This window comes from Lepisma saccharinum, chromosome 17, assembly GCF_977018435.1.
Source record: "Lepisma saccharinum chromosome 17, izLepSacc3.1, whole genome shotgun sequence".
NCBI classification, from domain to species: Eukaryota; Metazoa; Arthropoda; class Insecta; order Zygentoma; family Lepismatidae; genus Lepisma; species Lepisma saccharinum.
In genome coordinates, this window is record NC_139245.1 from 37,756,049 (window position 1) to 37,773,093 (window position 17,045).

The window sequence follows — 17,045 nt, forward strand, 5'->3', positions numbered from 1 at the left end:
GTGGAAAACAACCACTGTACAATGGTCTAAGGAATGAAATAAATCATATCATATCATGATACGATAAAATTGATGAAGGGACACACACAAAGAATACCCATGGCCAAGCCGAGATTCGAACCCAGGATCTCTGGTTTAGTACTCAAATCAAATCGTTTTCTATTTTCGAATGTGGTTGGGGGTTACGTGTACTTTTTTTTTAGTATTCATTCATCATTTTGCAATCTTTTCCTGTTATTTACATTCTTTTTTTAGGAATATTGGGCCCTAAATGGGGGAGGGGTGTGACCCACACCAACCCACCCCCTTGAGAATGCCACTGACTGCTACCCCAAATGTCGACGTCACCGCACGTCACTGCCTTCTTGTAAGTTTGAGGTCAAAGACATCTGCTCCAAAGCATTCTGCACACAGTTTGTGTAGTCATGCGCGCCGACTACGTGGGTGCTCCGGGGCTCGAGCACCCACATAAATAATCTTGTGGGTGCACCGCACCCACAAGATTTTTAGTTTGATAAAAACAAAATAAAGTAAATATTTCTCACTTGCCATTATCAAAAAATAATAAGCAATTAAAACATTGAGATGGAAGTTAAAATTTCTAACCTCTAAAACATAATTGTTTTAAAAGGGTTTGTGCAAAGGCAGCCAAGCAACACATTCCCCCCTTCCTTGCCTGTCTCTGGCCAAGTCAAAGGCAGTCCCCACAATAACAATGGAAGTATATTGACATTACCAAAATTGCAAACAAATTCATAAGTGCAAATGACGTAAGAAGGAATGTGTTTTATATTGAAAGTTAACATGTCATGATTATCATTATTATTATTTGGTACATAAAGTTAGTCATTTTGTAGTTTCTGTTCACAACAAAATCCTTGCGTAGTTCTTTCTGCAATACAATTAAAATGATTTGCATTTATGAAGATATTTTAATTTGTATAAACATAGGCGCCGACTCCATGGGGCTAAGGGGGGCTCGAGCCCCCCCCAATGTTAACGATGTGGGGGCAGAGCCCCCAAAATAATTTTGCTTAAGAGGATCTAATGTATTATTTTGCACTTGTAAAGTTTACTCTGAATTGTGCCACATTTACTTAACTTTAAACACACATTTGAAATGTTCTAGACCAGCAACTTTGGGGGGCTGAGACCGCTAAACCATCAACTTTGGGGGGGCTATGACCAGAGACAGCAAAACACATAACTTATTACTATATACTAAGTATATAATTATGAGTATTGTTAAAATGTTTTACTAAAAAGAGTTTCAAAAGACGATGTGCATGAACTAGGGTAATTCGGGCTACAAATGGCTCTCACATGACATTCAGAACGAGATCATTGAGATATTAGGGAGATCTGTTTTGCGCTCCGTGGTAGCAGATATTAAAAGTAGGGAATATTTTGCTATTATGGTTGACGAAACTTGTGACATATCCATCCGTGGACAATTAATATTCTGCATTCGAACTGTGATTAAAAATTTTGATATTTTTTAGGAATTCATGGGCTTTTATGAGATTCCGAACTCTGAAGCCAAAACTTAAAAAAGGGAGAGTGAGATATTTATTAATTTATTTCAGTGATCAGAGCCCCCCCAATAATTTTGGCATGTGTATGAATATGGTATTTTCTTTTAGTAACATGTTGATAATATCATTGCCTCTTGCAATCATTGTGCAAGTAAGTTGTTTAAAGTATACAATACTTAATAATTACAGATCTAACCGCCATTGATATGCACCCACAGAAATTTTGGAAAGTCGGCACCCTTGAGTCTAAGGCCTTGGTGGCTCAGTCGGTAAGGCCTGCCCTACTCCCCTACACCCTGGCTACGGGCCTGCTCTGCTTTATAACATGTGAATCAATGGAAAAGCATGAAAAGTAAATTATTGTTGACCTACTCCCCTCATTCAGTTACCTGAAGGCTAATTATAATATGACTACAACTTCCAGATTACCCTTTCAATGTATTTTTCTTATTTTAATATGTGCTCATACCAAATAAACAATCTGCTTATCAATGCAATTATTGCGACAGGTGAAAGAGGCACTTTATAATAGCTAGAATTTTTAAATGCCTGTGATTTTCCTTCTTCAGCAGAGGGGCTGACTACAGGATAAGCTGGCACTAGTAGTCAGCCACTTTCGTGATATGGAGGCGACCACTGGAAGGATTTGTCTCATAGCATTTTAAACAGAACCATGTTACAGGGATTACTTTTCCAAGTCCAGAACATTGTAAGATAGTCCCAACGAGCCAACCAAGGTTAAATCCAGCAGTCAGCCCCCTAAGGCTGACCACTGTCAGGAAGCCAGAATTCACAACCCTGTACTCAGCCTCCCTCCTGTCGACATACAGACATTAATATACAACTTAAACCTTCTTTGAAACAAATCTTTATTACTTCTGACACAACTAGAAGCAAAATATTTGGTAATTCTTCACTAAATAACCTTGTTACCTATTTGTTGTCACAGTTGCTGTTGTTACTTATTTCGTTAGAAAAGACACGTGCTTGCATCAGTAACTTAAACAACTCCACTGGATGGTTCATTCCTTCTTCACCAGATGCCACCACCTTTCACACAAAGGCTGGCTGACTACTGGAATATGGTTTTCCACAGGGACGTCGTCAGAGGGGGGCACGCGGGGGCACTGGCCCCGGCAAACGTCTGCGTGGCCCTGGGAAACTGTTCTGTATTTGCTGGAAATTTTACTTTGATGACAAATATTGCAAAATAATTCTTCAGTAAATTTTGTTTGCAGTTTGAAACACTTCTTCAATTTTCAGTAGCACGAACCAAAGCAAGGCATTTCTTTCTTATTTCCCTATTTCTTGCTTCTTGAACACGAACATTTGTATTGAGAGGGGATGCAGTTAATGGTTTTGTGGTCTGCCCCGGTCAGGGAAGTCTGAGACCTGTTGAAAATGCACTTTTCCTCCCTGCTGCACACCGGATCCAGGATCCCCCCAAAACCCGCACTTAATCTTCATCTGGCCCTGCACTGACTCCATGTGCGCCGAAAGGACGACACAAACCGGAAGATTTAGCTACGGGTGGCTAGAACTTTCTACGCTAATTATGTTATGGTTCAGAAAAGATATCCCCATGCGTTTCAAATTCCAAGAACAGAATTCTATTGCTTATCCCTTTTTCGGCGCGGGAATGAATGACATAGCGGTTCTTCTCACATGCGCCCAACCCTCCTGCTAATGACCTGCCCTGCAAGGAGGGAAATGCCACTTTCTGAAAATTCGGAGAAACATCGAAGCGAGGCACCTATCCAGAGGGGGGGCTTAGGGGGCTCGAGCCCCCCCCCCCGAAAGTTTTAGGTTTACACTAGATAAAAAGAGGTTTTTGATTTCTTGTGGTGTGAAATAAAATAATGTGACAATAATTTAAGGAGAGAAATAATTATCGAGGCAAGACGGAGAATGTTCCGTAACCCTGTTATTGATAATAGCACGTATCCAAGATGGGACACAGGGGGCTAGACCCTCTACCCAGGAAATTTTTCAGTTTACGTTACATAAAATTAGGTTTTTGGCTTCTTAAATAATGTGAAAATAATGTAAGTAGAGAAATAATTATCGAGGCAACACGGAGCATGTTTTATACCCCTGTTATAGTTAATGGCTCGACCCCCCCCCCTCAGGAAATTTTTCAATTTACACTAGATAAAATTAGATTTTTGGCGTCTTGAATAATGTGAAGATAATAAATTTATAAATCTGAGAGAAATAATTATCGAGACAAAACGGAGAGTGTTCTATAATCCTATTATTGTCAATAGCACGTATCCAAGGTGGGAATCAGGATGCTCGAGCCCCCCTTCAGGAATTTTTTTCTGTTTACACTAGATAAAACTAGGATTTTTTCTTCTTGAATAATGTGATGATAATTTGGGAGAAATAATTATCGAGACAAGATGGAGAATGTTCTATAACCCTGTTATTGTTAATAGCACGTATCCAAGCTGGGGTTGAGGTGGCTCGAGCCCCCCCCCCAGGAATGTTTTTTATTTTACACTAGATAAAATCAGGTTTTTGGCTTTTTGAATAATGTAACGATGATTTAAGGAGATAGACAATTATCGAGGCAAGACGGAGAATGTTCTATAACCCTGTTGTTGATAATATTGCACGTACACTTTTCTTGTGCTTTCGGTGTTCTCGCAGCGCACTTGAGCACTATGTAGATACTTGTCAGCATTTGGAAGCTGCACAACAAAGGTAGCGCCACACTTAGGGCGATTCGTTGTAATTTCTAATCTCTGGAAGGCGGGAAGGGGTACGTTCTTGAATGAGAGAAGGAGTCAACTACTGGCGATATTAACGAATCGTTTTATCTGCGGAACGTTCTAGAATATAATGAGGATATAAATACGAGGATTCAATTTTTCGGTTGATCTGTACAAAGAATCGGTTAATGAGATTTCAGAGGTAAGTGTGACAATTAATACAGTCGTTGGTGATCAGATCAGTCAGCGTCCTCTGATTACTTTATAAGATACATAGTGATTCGAAAATGAAGACATTGACGACAGCAGAATTTCCGGGGCCTCAGTGTAGTGCTAGTTCGGTTCGAGGGCCGAAGAGATCAAAGGTCTCTCTCTAAAGTGAATATTTCAGCAGTACCGGATATTGGAGTGGTTTATTAAAACAGAAATAAACTGCATAGATCAACTGAAAAGCAAAGTTTTGAGTGATGATTTAGTTTTGCCGAACTAAATTTCATATATGCAGTCCGAGAATTTCATGGCATAAAAAATACTTTTGTTTAAGCCTACTGGGTTCGAAACACATTCAAACACTACCATAAAGAGACAGCCGAAAATTTTATGAATGTCGAGAAGAGAAAGCAAGAAGATGTTGCATATGTAGACATTTTAGGCAGAAATTGCAGGCTCTACCAGGACCCGAATCAGGGCTCTATCAACTGAGCCACCTAGCCATCCTTGACTTCAACCGATTTTTCGTTAAAATGTCTACATAGTACATGTCCTGTGTATATCAAATCGTAACAAGCACAGAAAATATAGGAGAGAGAGAAGAAAACTGAGGAGCATTATCACCGGTTGAGGATAATTTTTTCTGTGGTCAACAAGAGCTACTACTTCGAAGTGACAATGACAGTGGCCTAATAAGGGAGATTTCACACCCTGTCGCCTGAGGATTTCACAAATCGAAATTAGGTTTGTGCAGCCTTTTGTGTCGCTACGGTGTGAAACGTTGTTGTTGATTGGCCCATTCCAATCGACATGTATCGCGTGTCCCTTTGGTCTGAAACCTTCCTAAGTCTTGAAAATCCAAGTCACAAGGATGGAAAATTAGGGTCTTGTTAAGGTTAGCTGTGAAGGCAGGCAGACGACAGCACCCTAAAGGATCATATCCAAACCTGCAGAAAGAACGCATCTTACTTCAATCTACAATACGATGATAAAAACTTCTGGTGAGTTGATTTTAAAAGATGTCCGAGATAAAGAGAGGCGTGCCCAGGATTTTCGGAAGGGAGAGGGTGAATACTGGGTCAAATGGGGTTATTACCTCACCAAACCTCCCTTGGGCACGTCACTGGAGATAAATGAGTAAGCGGAGGGGTTTTCACTGTGCATTAATTGTTTCGTGATCCACCTGTATTTGAGAAGACTTCCTTTTTTTCATGCCGATATATGACAAGACAGCAGAAGCTGTGACAGGCATTTTTGAACACTTGTGAGTGCTAAGGCCTGAATGTGAACAATTTGGTGGGTTTCGGCTTTTATAAAAGCTGAAAAATGGGAGGACAAGACATGTTAGTGGTGTTCAGGCTCGAATCAGAGAGAAATATTCGAGAGCTGTCTGCGTCCAGTTCGCAGCCCACAATTTGAATCTCGCGTTGTCGAGTGGATTGTCCATCCCGTGCATGTGTAACAGCTTAGTCAAAACACTCAAAGACACCATAGATGTTTTTGTGTCTGATAAGATGAAATGGACAAACACACATACTGAGATGGTTCCGGCACACAATATTAATGCATGGAAACAGAGGAGTCGAGTGGTAAAAAATGTTCCGATTTCACGTTCTGATTAAAATGACAGCCTTACAGTGGCAACGATTTAAGAGATAGTTGTTCCCCATTTTTTATTTTTTTGCCTCAACATAATGACCTCTTAATGTTAAGCCTTGGCTACCAAGAGAAAGTAAACTTTCCTTGCAACACCCTCCGCACCCCCCCCCCCCGTTTTGGAACCCAATTGCCACCTCTGGTCTTAAACACACAATTGTGAGGTTCTTACTATACCTTTTAAAAAAATGGTGTTGAGCCCCCCCCGAAAGGAATTCCTGGATACGTGCCTGATCGAAGCGGTCGGTTCATCTGTTGATTTGGTGGACAATTGATATCTGTCAGAGAGTTTGAAGTAGGATGTGTTGTCCGAGCGGTGGTAAACTTCTATAAACTCGAGAAGATATCATCACGAAGTATTTGTTATCTCGTTTTCCTACATCGCGAGTAAAATGTCGAATGAGAAGCTGCCAGATTGTCTTCCTCTGGAAACAATGGATCAGAATCGACTGATCGACCAAATATCCAACATATTGGCATTCTAAAAGAGATTCTGACTACCACGACTCCCAGGGTGGTTGATCTCATGTATAATGAAGAATAAACCACGTTTCAATTAAGGAAGGAAACTAGGTATGTAGCAATTGTTTTTACAGCCCTCTGCATGCTCTATAAGTATTATGTTACAAAATTTGTATATATATTTCTGACTTTCTGTAATTTTTGTTCATTTAGCCTCTACCTGCAAATGCGGAAGCTGCTGCTGCTTAGGTTGCAAGGTTGGCAAGACATACAAATATAATTAAATCCTAGTCAAACAGCGAATAATACTTATAATATAATCATGAGTTATGGAGAAGCAAATAAGTTATCAAGCATTTTCTGTTTCTATTTGTTATGCAGTGGTTAACAAGGTGTACTACGATGCCAGGTGTCCTGGGTTCGAATCCCGAACTGCGCGTGTGTGTTCTTTATGATGGTCCTCTCATCAATTTCACATCACTCATTGTTATCTTCATCTTCACGATTAGCCAAAAAGTGTCAGAAAATCGAAGTAAAATAAACCAAATCATTCATTTATATATATTTCTATATTTCGCCGCTTTTCTACCTCTTGGGTTAAATGGGACGATGAGGATGAATGATGAGCCGAAGGAATGGCGATGGGACAGACATGATACAACCATACCTATCCAAAGTCCGAACCTTGGACCTCTGGTTTCGTAGCGTGTTATACTCAGTGGAATTCTTAGGAAGAAAAACTGTAAAAGTGAAAAGGGTGAAAAGATGCAAAGTTGTACGATGCATAAAAGCCATGTTTAGTTCTTCTAAAAACCTTCCAATTATCGAGTTCGTGTTTTAAGTCCACTGTATTCACAGTAAGGCTAATCGGGACTGGACCTACAGTTTAAAGTGTGATCCGAACAACTATGTGCCTCCATCGGGAATCGAACCCGGAACCCCTTGATTACAAGGCGACGATGCTACCATGCGCCACCGAGGAGGCCCTTAATTATTTTCTTTCCAAGACTATATATATATATGTGTATATATATATATATATATATATATATATATATATATATATATATATATATATATACACACACACACACACAAACATATATAATGTATGTATACATCATAGGCGTATATGGTGTATAAATAGTTTGTTAATTTATAATAGTTTGATAGAAAAAATCTTACGTTTGGGCCCCCCCCACTGATCAACCTAGCTACGTCCCTGGTTTTCCAAGTCTGTCACCCTACACATATTCGGTATTATCCCCCGTCACACATGTCATTTTACTCTAATTGTTTCTCGGATATGAACGAGGTGCCTCCCCAAACGCCCCGTCAAACAAAAAGCGGATTCTCCCCGACGAACACATTTTGGATCTAATACCACTCATAAATTAAGTGTCCAGAAACAGATATTAGGCATGAATATACGATAAAATACTCCTCAGTAATTACAAATAATTATAAGCTAACTCGTGGCCGAGAGTTAGAACGATGTGATGTGACTAAACTTCCCCGCTCTTGCTTCCGAGTTCGAGGCCTGGGTGCTTAGTCCCGACTCTCAATACGTGAGAACGGAAACGACTATTTCGTTATCACCCCAACTCGTGATTGGAGAGAAAATCGTAGTCCTGACTGGTCGTTAACGAATGCCGACTTCGATGGCTTACGAGTTCTCGCTAACGACTGAGAATATAGTCTGTGATGCACTCAAAACAAGTTTGTCGTAGAGGCTACACCCAAAGAACCAATCAGATGGCGAGAATTGAAATCGAGAGTCGTGAAGAATCGATCGATCTTCCTAAAAATCGATTGTGGTTTGTTTACTGTTTTATGAAGTTGCCCAAATGTCGAAATTGATCTTAAATGTAAAACTGCACGGAAAAATAAATAGTGAGTTTATTCGAATAGATAATATTCATGTATGTATGTGAGTGGCACTCCATGCGGATTTTTCGGAAGAAAAAATAAAACAAATCTATGCACTTACCAAATTAGCTAATAACGTCAAGACTTAAAAAAGGAAGAAAAAAGTTGTACAATGTTATGAATGTCCAGCCCAATATTTTTTAAAGATGTAATAGTAGTTTTCTTCACTGCATAGAAGGCAGGGAGAGGGAGAGTTGTTTCTTTCAAATTTATTATGAAAAGAGGTGTTTCAAATATGTGGTCCAAGTTCCGATCGTTTAATTCAAAATTAATGGTATTTTTTACACGGCTCGATTTTTTTATCTGTATTAACACATCCTTACCACACATTCTTTATAGTTTTAGTGATTTCTTGATGCATCTCGTGTGAAGAACGATTTTTCCCCTCCACACATACCTACATGATTGTTTGGGAGTATATATATATTGCAACATATTGAAGGTTAGGTTTTTCTTGGTATATAATATTTTACGAAATTTTAATGGCAAAAATACACACATATTCCTAAAATGAATGTTTTGCTTGTCTTTGATACAAATAGCTGATTGGTATCTTACGTTTTAGGTTAAGCAGGTTAGATTTAAATCTCTTAGAATTAATAAAACATTCCTAAATACTTTCGTTGTAAGGTTGGGTTAGTCAGGTTTAGGGTTCTTAGCATTATAACAATATCTCTAAGTCTCAAGCACAAAACTCCCTTCGAACCTTGATGAAAATCTGCTAAAACTCCATGTCTTACATAACCGGAAACCAAGAATGATTATTTGCTGCAAATCACAGCTACTCGTGTAAGCTCCTTTAAAAATCGAAGTATCTCGGGTAAATAATACTTTGTGTAGAATTTAACAGTGCTAATTCATTTCTCCAAGCTTCAAACTTACCTTCACATATTGTTTCCAGTATTCCAAACTACTTTCTAATACATCTATAAAATTTGCAAAAATGAAAAAGAAAGAAAAAAGAAAAGAATACCATTCAACATTCGGAACCGTTGCCAACTTCTCTATTAATGGCAGAATTTTGATTTTCGGTAGGTAATTGTGGGAGTTTGTGAATGAGGGGTGATTTTCTATGAGCATTGTAGGAATATGTATGCATTTTATCCTATATTTTCCAAATTTTATTTACAAAGAAAAAAAAAAAATTGAAAAATCAAACGAAGACATCAAACATTGGGAAATACAGGAGTTATCCATTGTTGACATAACATTAAAGTGCAAAAGCAACCTTTTGATGTAATTCTTTTATGGCACATTCCTGGTAAATCCAGGTTCCTCCCCTCACTAATTCATAATTTATTGAATGGAGATGGAAGTATACAGAATTTCTTTGCATTACCAATTCAAGTGTGATTTTCCTCAGTGAAATGTACAGAAAACATACCTCAAAAATGACAAAAATATGCTGTCATACAATGAATTTGCTAAAAAATATGCCTTAGGTTTTTTATGCATTTACATGACAAATGACAGCATCATCATAGCGTTCACAGAAGATAGGAAATTTAATTTGGTGTGGAGAAACAAGCTAGGATAAAAACATGACAAAACTCTGAGGCCTGTAAGGGGAAAAAAATCTGAAAATATACTTACTGATTTCATAAAGGTGCTTTGTCAAAAATGAAAATTGTTACTTCTGGAAGTTTATGACAGCCACACAATCTTCATTGTGTACCTCAACCTATCTACTTACCATTCAAGTTAACATTTCTGGAGGTGTGAATATCCTTAGCTAGTTATATGCAATAGCTTATGGCAAGTTGTGAATATGCTTAACTAGATGGCACCTCCATTGCAGGAAGAACACAGTAATTGCATGACAAATTGTATGCTGTAACTTATTAATGCCTAACAGAACCAAGAAGTTACAGAACTGGCATTGTAAATTTACACAGAGTTCCAAGTTGTGGAAATTATGGGAGTGCAATACACAGGGTTTTTTTTTTTTTGGAAACTCTGTGAGCATTGGCACATAATACCAAAGACATGTTTTTCCATTTCATAAATTTTCAGTCAATTTTAATGTCTCTAACATGTAAATTTTACATTCCTAGATGCTATTTAATGATTGGTACAACAACTATAATTCCTCAAAACTATTTATTTCAGTCATTATAGTACCGAGACAGTGATGTGAAAAGATTTATGAATTATAATGACAATCTTAGTGTAGGATTTCCCTTACTCTTTGAGTGGAGTGGAGTTTTAAGTCAACTTTTGTGCACAGATAGGCTAATTGGGACTGGACCTACAGTTTAAAGTACGATCCGAACCACTATGCCTCACCGGTTCTCAAACTTGGAACCCCTTGATTGCAAAGCAAATATGTTACAACTATGCCATTGGGGAAGGACCCGTACCATTTGAAGTAGATGATGTAATAAAAATTATTGTGGATGCCGTATGAAAATTGAAATATAGCATCAAAAGGTAAAAATAATAATAATAAAAAGTCTCTCAAGAGATTGAAAATGAAATCTGGAGTCACCTTGATGTTGAGGTAATTAAGATTTGACTAATCTATTAATGGGGAGACTGTTCAAAGAAGTCCTCCCATTAATGACTATTGCAATATTGTTGTACGAGAACCAGTTGGACCTAACTTAAATTTATGTAATTTTCACGAGTGATTATGTCTGAATATAAAAAAGTCAGTAATTTGAAGATACTTAAATCCTCTTTACCACTAATGAGAAAAGCTGGACATGGGTGAATCTGATTCCAAACACGGCTTTTTTAGAGTTACGTTCCTCTGGTTCTCACACGGCAACATATGACATGAGGTCGTCTTTATGCACAAAGAAGCTACAGTTTAAAGTGGTATCTGAACCATTAAGTGCCTCTGCTGAGTATTGAACATGGAATCCCTTGATTACAAGATGGCAACATGCAACATTTCCAATACACCAATGAAGAGGCTTGAACTGTCAGTGAGCAAATGAGTAAAGTAAACCAATTTCAGATAGAACAGCACTGAAAAATATATTTGCAATGAAACTTTTCTAAATCAAGTGGGAGGTGATTGTGTACATTATGAAACATGTATTCATGAAATCAGATACACACTGATGCAGACCTTTTGTACACAGAAAAGGCATAGTTAAAAAAAAAACTGACTACATGGGAACTTTGCATGTAATATCAGCTTTCTAAAACTTCAGGAAAACTCTTTTGTGTGTTCTGTTACAGCTCTTGCAATAACAATGTTCTACAACAACACACTACTTTATGGCAAAAGTAACTAAGGCAATGAAGTACATTGATATTTCATAACGACAAACAAGGCTTAAAAACTGTTGCAAAGGGGAAGCTTTAAACAGAATAAAATAAACCTTTTCATGTTTCATCTTGCATATGAAAATATAAATCTCCTTTCTTTAAAGAAATATATTTTAAGGTAACAGCCATCCACGCCATATGAAATGGCTGATGTGCATTTTACTGAAAAATTATCTGAAAATTCTGGCTCAAGCAGATATTTAGTTTTCTGTTGGTTGAGTCCCAATCTTCAAGAAAACTTTCCAGCAGGTAGTAAAAATAAATAAGTGAACCATTTAAAGTATTCAATAATTAAATGAAATAAGTGAGGAATTGGCACTGCTAACAATATTGAAATAAAGTTCTGGTGTACCGTTACAATGTTATATTTCAAAAAGAATGTCACAGAAAACCTATTTCACACAAACTTAATAACATTAAAGCACATCTGAAGATTCACACACACACACACATGCAGAGTTTACAGTGGATAGGAAAACTGAATTTTCTTCCATCCCTCCATCTTTGATTTTTGTTGCCATAGAAGGGTGATAGTGAAGCACCATGTTCTTTAAAAGACACCTCCATTTTTGTTTTAGGATGCCAATGGTCCAAATGGCATTAGACAGCTATGCACCTCAAGAGTGTTTTCACCAGCACCATCTATTGGTGTCATGACCCATGGTCCTCTGGATACCCACTGTTACCTGCAAAGATAAAGAAAGGCCTGTCCTGAGTTTCCACTGTAGATAATAAATATCCCAATAACAATTGAAAGTAACTTCACTTAAAAGATTTTAAAGGATCAGCAGGAATTCAAGTATTAACTTATGAGCACTTCTATAATCTATTGCTTTACTTCAAAACATCTAAAGTGCACATATCCGGTGATGGTCCCCCCAGTGTCTTATGAAACAAACTGTATGTTAAATTTGGCAATCCTCTAAAGTGCCACATTTATATAAATTTTGAGTACTTTCGTTAAAATTGCAATGTCAATGTTTGACTTCCAAAAATACGCAAGTGTTCCACAAAAGCTCTATTTCCATAGCAAATGGAATGTTGAACAAATGAACATGTAATAGCCCCATCTAGTTGCTGCACTTTTTTACACTCTGTGCAGTGCAGGTGTATCCAGTGTCAAGAGTAGTGCAAGGAAATCACGTTCAACCAACTAGACGGAAAGCAGTGTTCCAGTTAAGAAGATTCAACAAATGCCTGTCTGCTGCTTTGAATGGTCATTTGATTAGTTAGCACACACCACGTGACCATACACCAGTCCGAAAGGTAGTGCAGATGGTGCAGACACCAAATACACTACTTGACTCCAAATCAACAAACTAGACAACTCAGTGTTGCACCGTGCAACCAACTAGATGCTTCAGTGCAAAGAGAGTCAAAAAGTGCAGTCAACTAGATGGGGCTAATGTGTTATGACTCCTAGGTGTTTTATAAACTTGCCTACAACATCCTCAATTTACATTCTACAAATTCTATTACATTTCAATAATCTTGTTATTTATATCCAAATTAAACATGTATCATATTTAATCACATGCTCATTGTGTGGCAAACATTATAGATTATGCTAACTGTGAATGTTATGTGAAGGCTTCCATGAAAAGTATTGTCTGGAATAAAAATAGTTATATGATTTTATGAAACATTCACGTAGCATTTCTATTAATAAAAATGCTTCCACATAAAATTGTCCCTAGCATGGTCTTGTTGTATACTGGTAGGGTTTCTTCTTATTATTATTATTACTACTTGTATCTAAGAATAAAACGTTTTGATAACATTTGAAGAACTCAGAAATGTTTAAGTTTAAAATTTACGGATAATACACATTTTGTAATAATAAAAAGGTGAGAGAAGAGAATACTAGACTTATTGTAGAATATAGATAATTATGAAACAACACTGCACATGTATTCATAATACAGTAATGGTAATAAACATAGTACTTCACATCTTTAATAATGCAGTTCATATATGAGATGAGTGCAATTTAAATACTTCATGGAAAAATTATTAACAATAATTATTCCAGACTTAGAACATCTACATACCTAACAGCCAAGTGTTCCTTGTACCTGCCTTATTCTTATATTGACAAAAGTATCTGATGTTGGAATTCCTCATGTGTCCACCCTGGATACCGAGAGTAGTCACAATATTTTCATTTTAATCGGCTATCTGCAAAAGAGGAAAAGTACTGTAACTTTTGCACAAATAATTGGGTTAACAAGTTGAGGTATTGATCATAATAAGATACTGCACAAAGTTAATGATTTTTTTAAAAAATATATATATATATACATTCATGTTATTCTGAATGAGAAATACCATCCATCTGATGTTACACATTACTCAGTTGTTTACTTCTGATTTATTTGAAAATAGCAACTGTTTTGAAAACCCCACAAATTCACCTTTTACTGTGTTCCAGTAAAAAATAATAAAATATTAAAAGAATATCACTCTGGAACTGTTATTGCCATGAGCACCTTTGATTTGGTTTGTCTTAACAATTATAATTGTATTGTTTTGTCCATGCAAATAGGAATACGAGATAAAAAGTGATATAAATTTGTTTGCTAATCCAGAACTATATGGATAGTATTGAAAATAAACTAGCATGTTCACTTGCACAATATACCTACCTACATGGCCAGTCAGCCACTCATTTCAGTATTTATGTTTTATTACATTTTATTGTAGAAGCTGTCTAAAACCCACCACATGATGGATGTCAATAGGTGTTATTATAATGAAACAAAAATAACGTACACTATCTTACCTCCTTTTAACATCCAGCTGATCTGCTTGTATCATTGGGAACTTCATCCATTGTGAGGAGCAATAACCACCATAGCACTGCACACTTGCTCTATACACTGGCTGATGACCTATAACCATCTGGCTGGTACCTCCATGTTGTGAAAATGAGAGCTTCTAGCACCTATAAAATTATTTCAGAAAAAAAAAATATAAATTCTCTTACAAGGAAACTTCTATCAAACAGTTCCCACTGACTCAAAGATTTTCATGCTTAAAATAAATTCATGCTACCCACTATCAACACATGACATAAAGTAGTTAAACTGAGTGCATTCTGTTGATGGTTTCATATAGAAAAAAAAAATTCCCCTTTTCAATTGATGGTTATGAATACAGTATACCAAGTACCCCCTCCCATGCACACACACATATATACTGTCTGGCTGCCTTAGCTGAGACCATGGACGGAAGTGCGCATGCGCCAACTGGACGTGTTCATTGGCAAAATAGGGGTGACGGCACTTTGGTCAGGAAGGGGGTCTACTGTGGAAACAACAATGAAGTTTCAAACGTAGAAACATCGCCGCTAAAATACGTAGAGATGTTTACGAATTATGTAAGGGTACAGAATGAAAAAAATAGCCATCCATATACTATATAAGCTCACAATATATCAGGAAAGTATTCATCACATCATATTAAAGATAAACTTATTTGTAAACCAGTAACTTCTTTTTTGATTATTCAATTAAATTGATCTCCTTAGTAAATATTATAATTAGCACAAATGTACACAGCAGTAATCAGGATAGTATTCACTAATAATAGTATTACTATTATTACACATAGTATTATTAATATAATAAAGAAAATGTAGTAACTGAATGGTTTGTGGCATTGTGTATTATATCGAGGGCGTTTTGTAAAATGTGCAACAGGGACCAAAACGACATAGTTTTCTTTGTTCCACTTCGAAACATTTTTTTACGAATTGTAAGAGACATCACAAACACAACACAGCAAGCAGTAATACATACAACAAGCGAACCCATACAAGCAAAATGCCATAGGGTGGTTTGGTGTGTTCTACCTTATTCCCCTCTCGCTTTTGAAATCGTACTTTCCATATAGTTTCGTTTCCCTTGGCCGGACTGTACATTACTAATGACATTTTTGTCACAAAAAAAGGTTTTCTCTCACCAGTGTCTGGGCAACCGAATGGAGTACTTTCACTTTTACTGGTGCTTAGGCGTTTAGGTTAGATTTTGTGATTACAATAAAAAAAAAAAGATAATTTTACATTCCCGTCGTGATAAAAAAATAGATTTGGGATAAATTCTAATGTCCGTAACTCTGTAAATATACGTTTCTATGCCCCCAAGCTTCTGATATAGTCTTAACAACAGTTAATCTTTCCATGGGGAATTTTTCCTGGAAATTCGAGGGAGTACGTAATTTAGTACACTCGACCTGCAATTAATACAACTTAAAACATAGTGTCAAAATTTCCTTTAAAATCTTTATCATCAGTTCACGTACTGTATAAATCATGTGTACAATTTTTTCCCCCCTATATATAACATATGGTAGTGGTGCCTAATTGATGTATTTTATAGTACCGTAATTTCATTTACTGGTTGCAACAGGACAATATGTTGCAGAAAATTAATTGTTCTTATTTTGTGCGGCATCGTTATTTTACATTTTGATGTGACGTTGGTGGAATGTTGGCATACATTTCCCAGGTGTATCAAAATATATTTTGCAGTAGTATTTTATTTCGCGATTGCTAAGCTTAAGGAATGTTGCAAAAATATCAGCTCTAATTCTTACAAAGTACGTGGAACAATGTAATTAACAATAAGAAGGAAAATGGCACGTAGTATTTAATTCTTTAGGTACATCGTAGCAACAATTCACAATACATACGTATTTCACTCTCCCCCAGATTTGTTCCAATTGTCCTTATGTTCATACCCAATAATATTAATAACATACTAACACGACGTACTTACTCGAAATACGACTGAAACGAAGTGGGCTTGCAATTCTTCTTTCTTCAAAACCATCATCCGCAACAGCTGATAGTGTCCATCTTGAAAATCTGCAGCCGTGAACGAACTCGGTAGGTGCCTGGCTTGTGAGTAGGTTCCACTCGTTTTCTGTTAGCGCGTCCGTAACCGTATTCGTTAACGAAGAGTGGAGACTACACTAAATGGCATTCGTTAGCCTTTCTTGACAAAAACGTCACGAACTCGTTAGACCTTAACGTGTTGACAGTTCAAGACTTAGGCCCTCTCGGCATGGAGTTCTATATCTGCAGTGTTTCCTTATCAATTTAATCTAATTATCATCCATCCTCTTAGTTGCGATAAATTATAAATGTGTCATGGTAAAAATAAAGCAAAATAAGAGCAAAAAAAATATTGTAAGATTACCGCAATGTAAGAACTACGTTGGCCAAAAAAAGTGAACAGATCATTTTCAAACAGGCATT

The 17,045-nt window shown here is 36.9% G+C and overlaps 1 long non-coding RNA gene across 1 annotated transcript; it reads right to left on the reverse strand.

The window, feature by feature from the left end:
• Positions 1-12,266: 12,266 nt before the first annotated feature.
• Positions 12,267-16,997, reverse strand: LOC146001268 (uncharacterized). The gene is made up of 4 exons (XR_014443554.1): positions 16,564-16,997; positions 14,568-14,729; positions 13,837-13,963; positions 12,267-12,471 (listed from the first exon to the last, which is right to left on the reverse strand). It is a non-coding gene; the product is annotated as an uncharacterized LOC146001268 (long non-coding RNA).
• Positions 16,998-17,045: the final 48 nt, after the last annotated feature.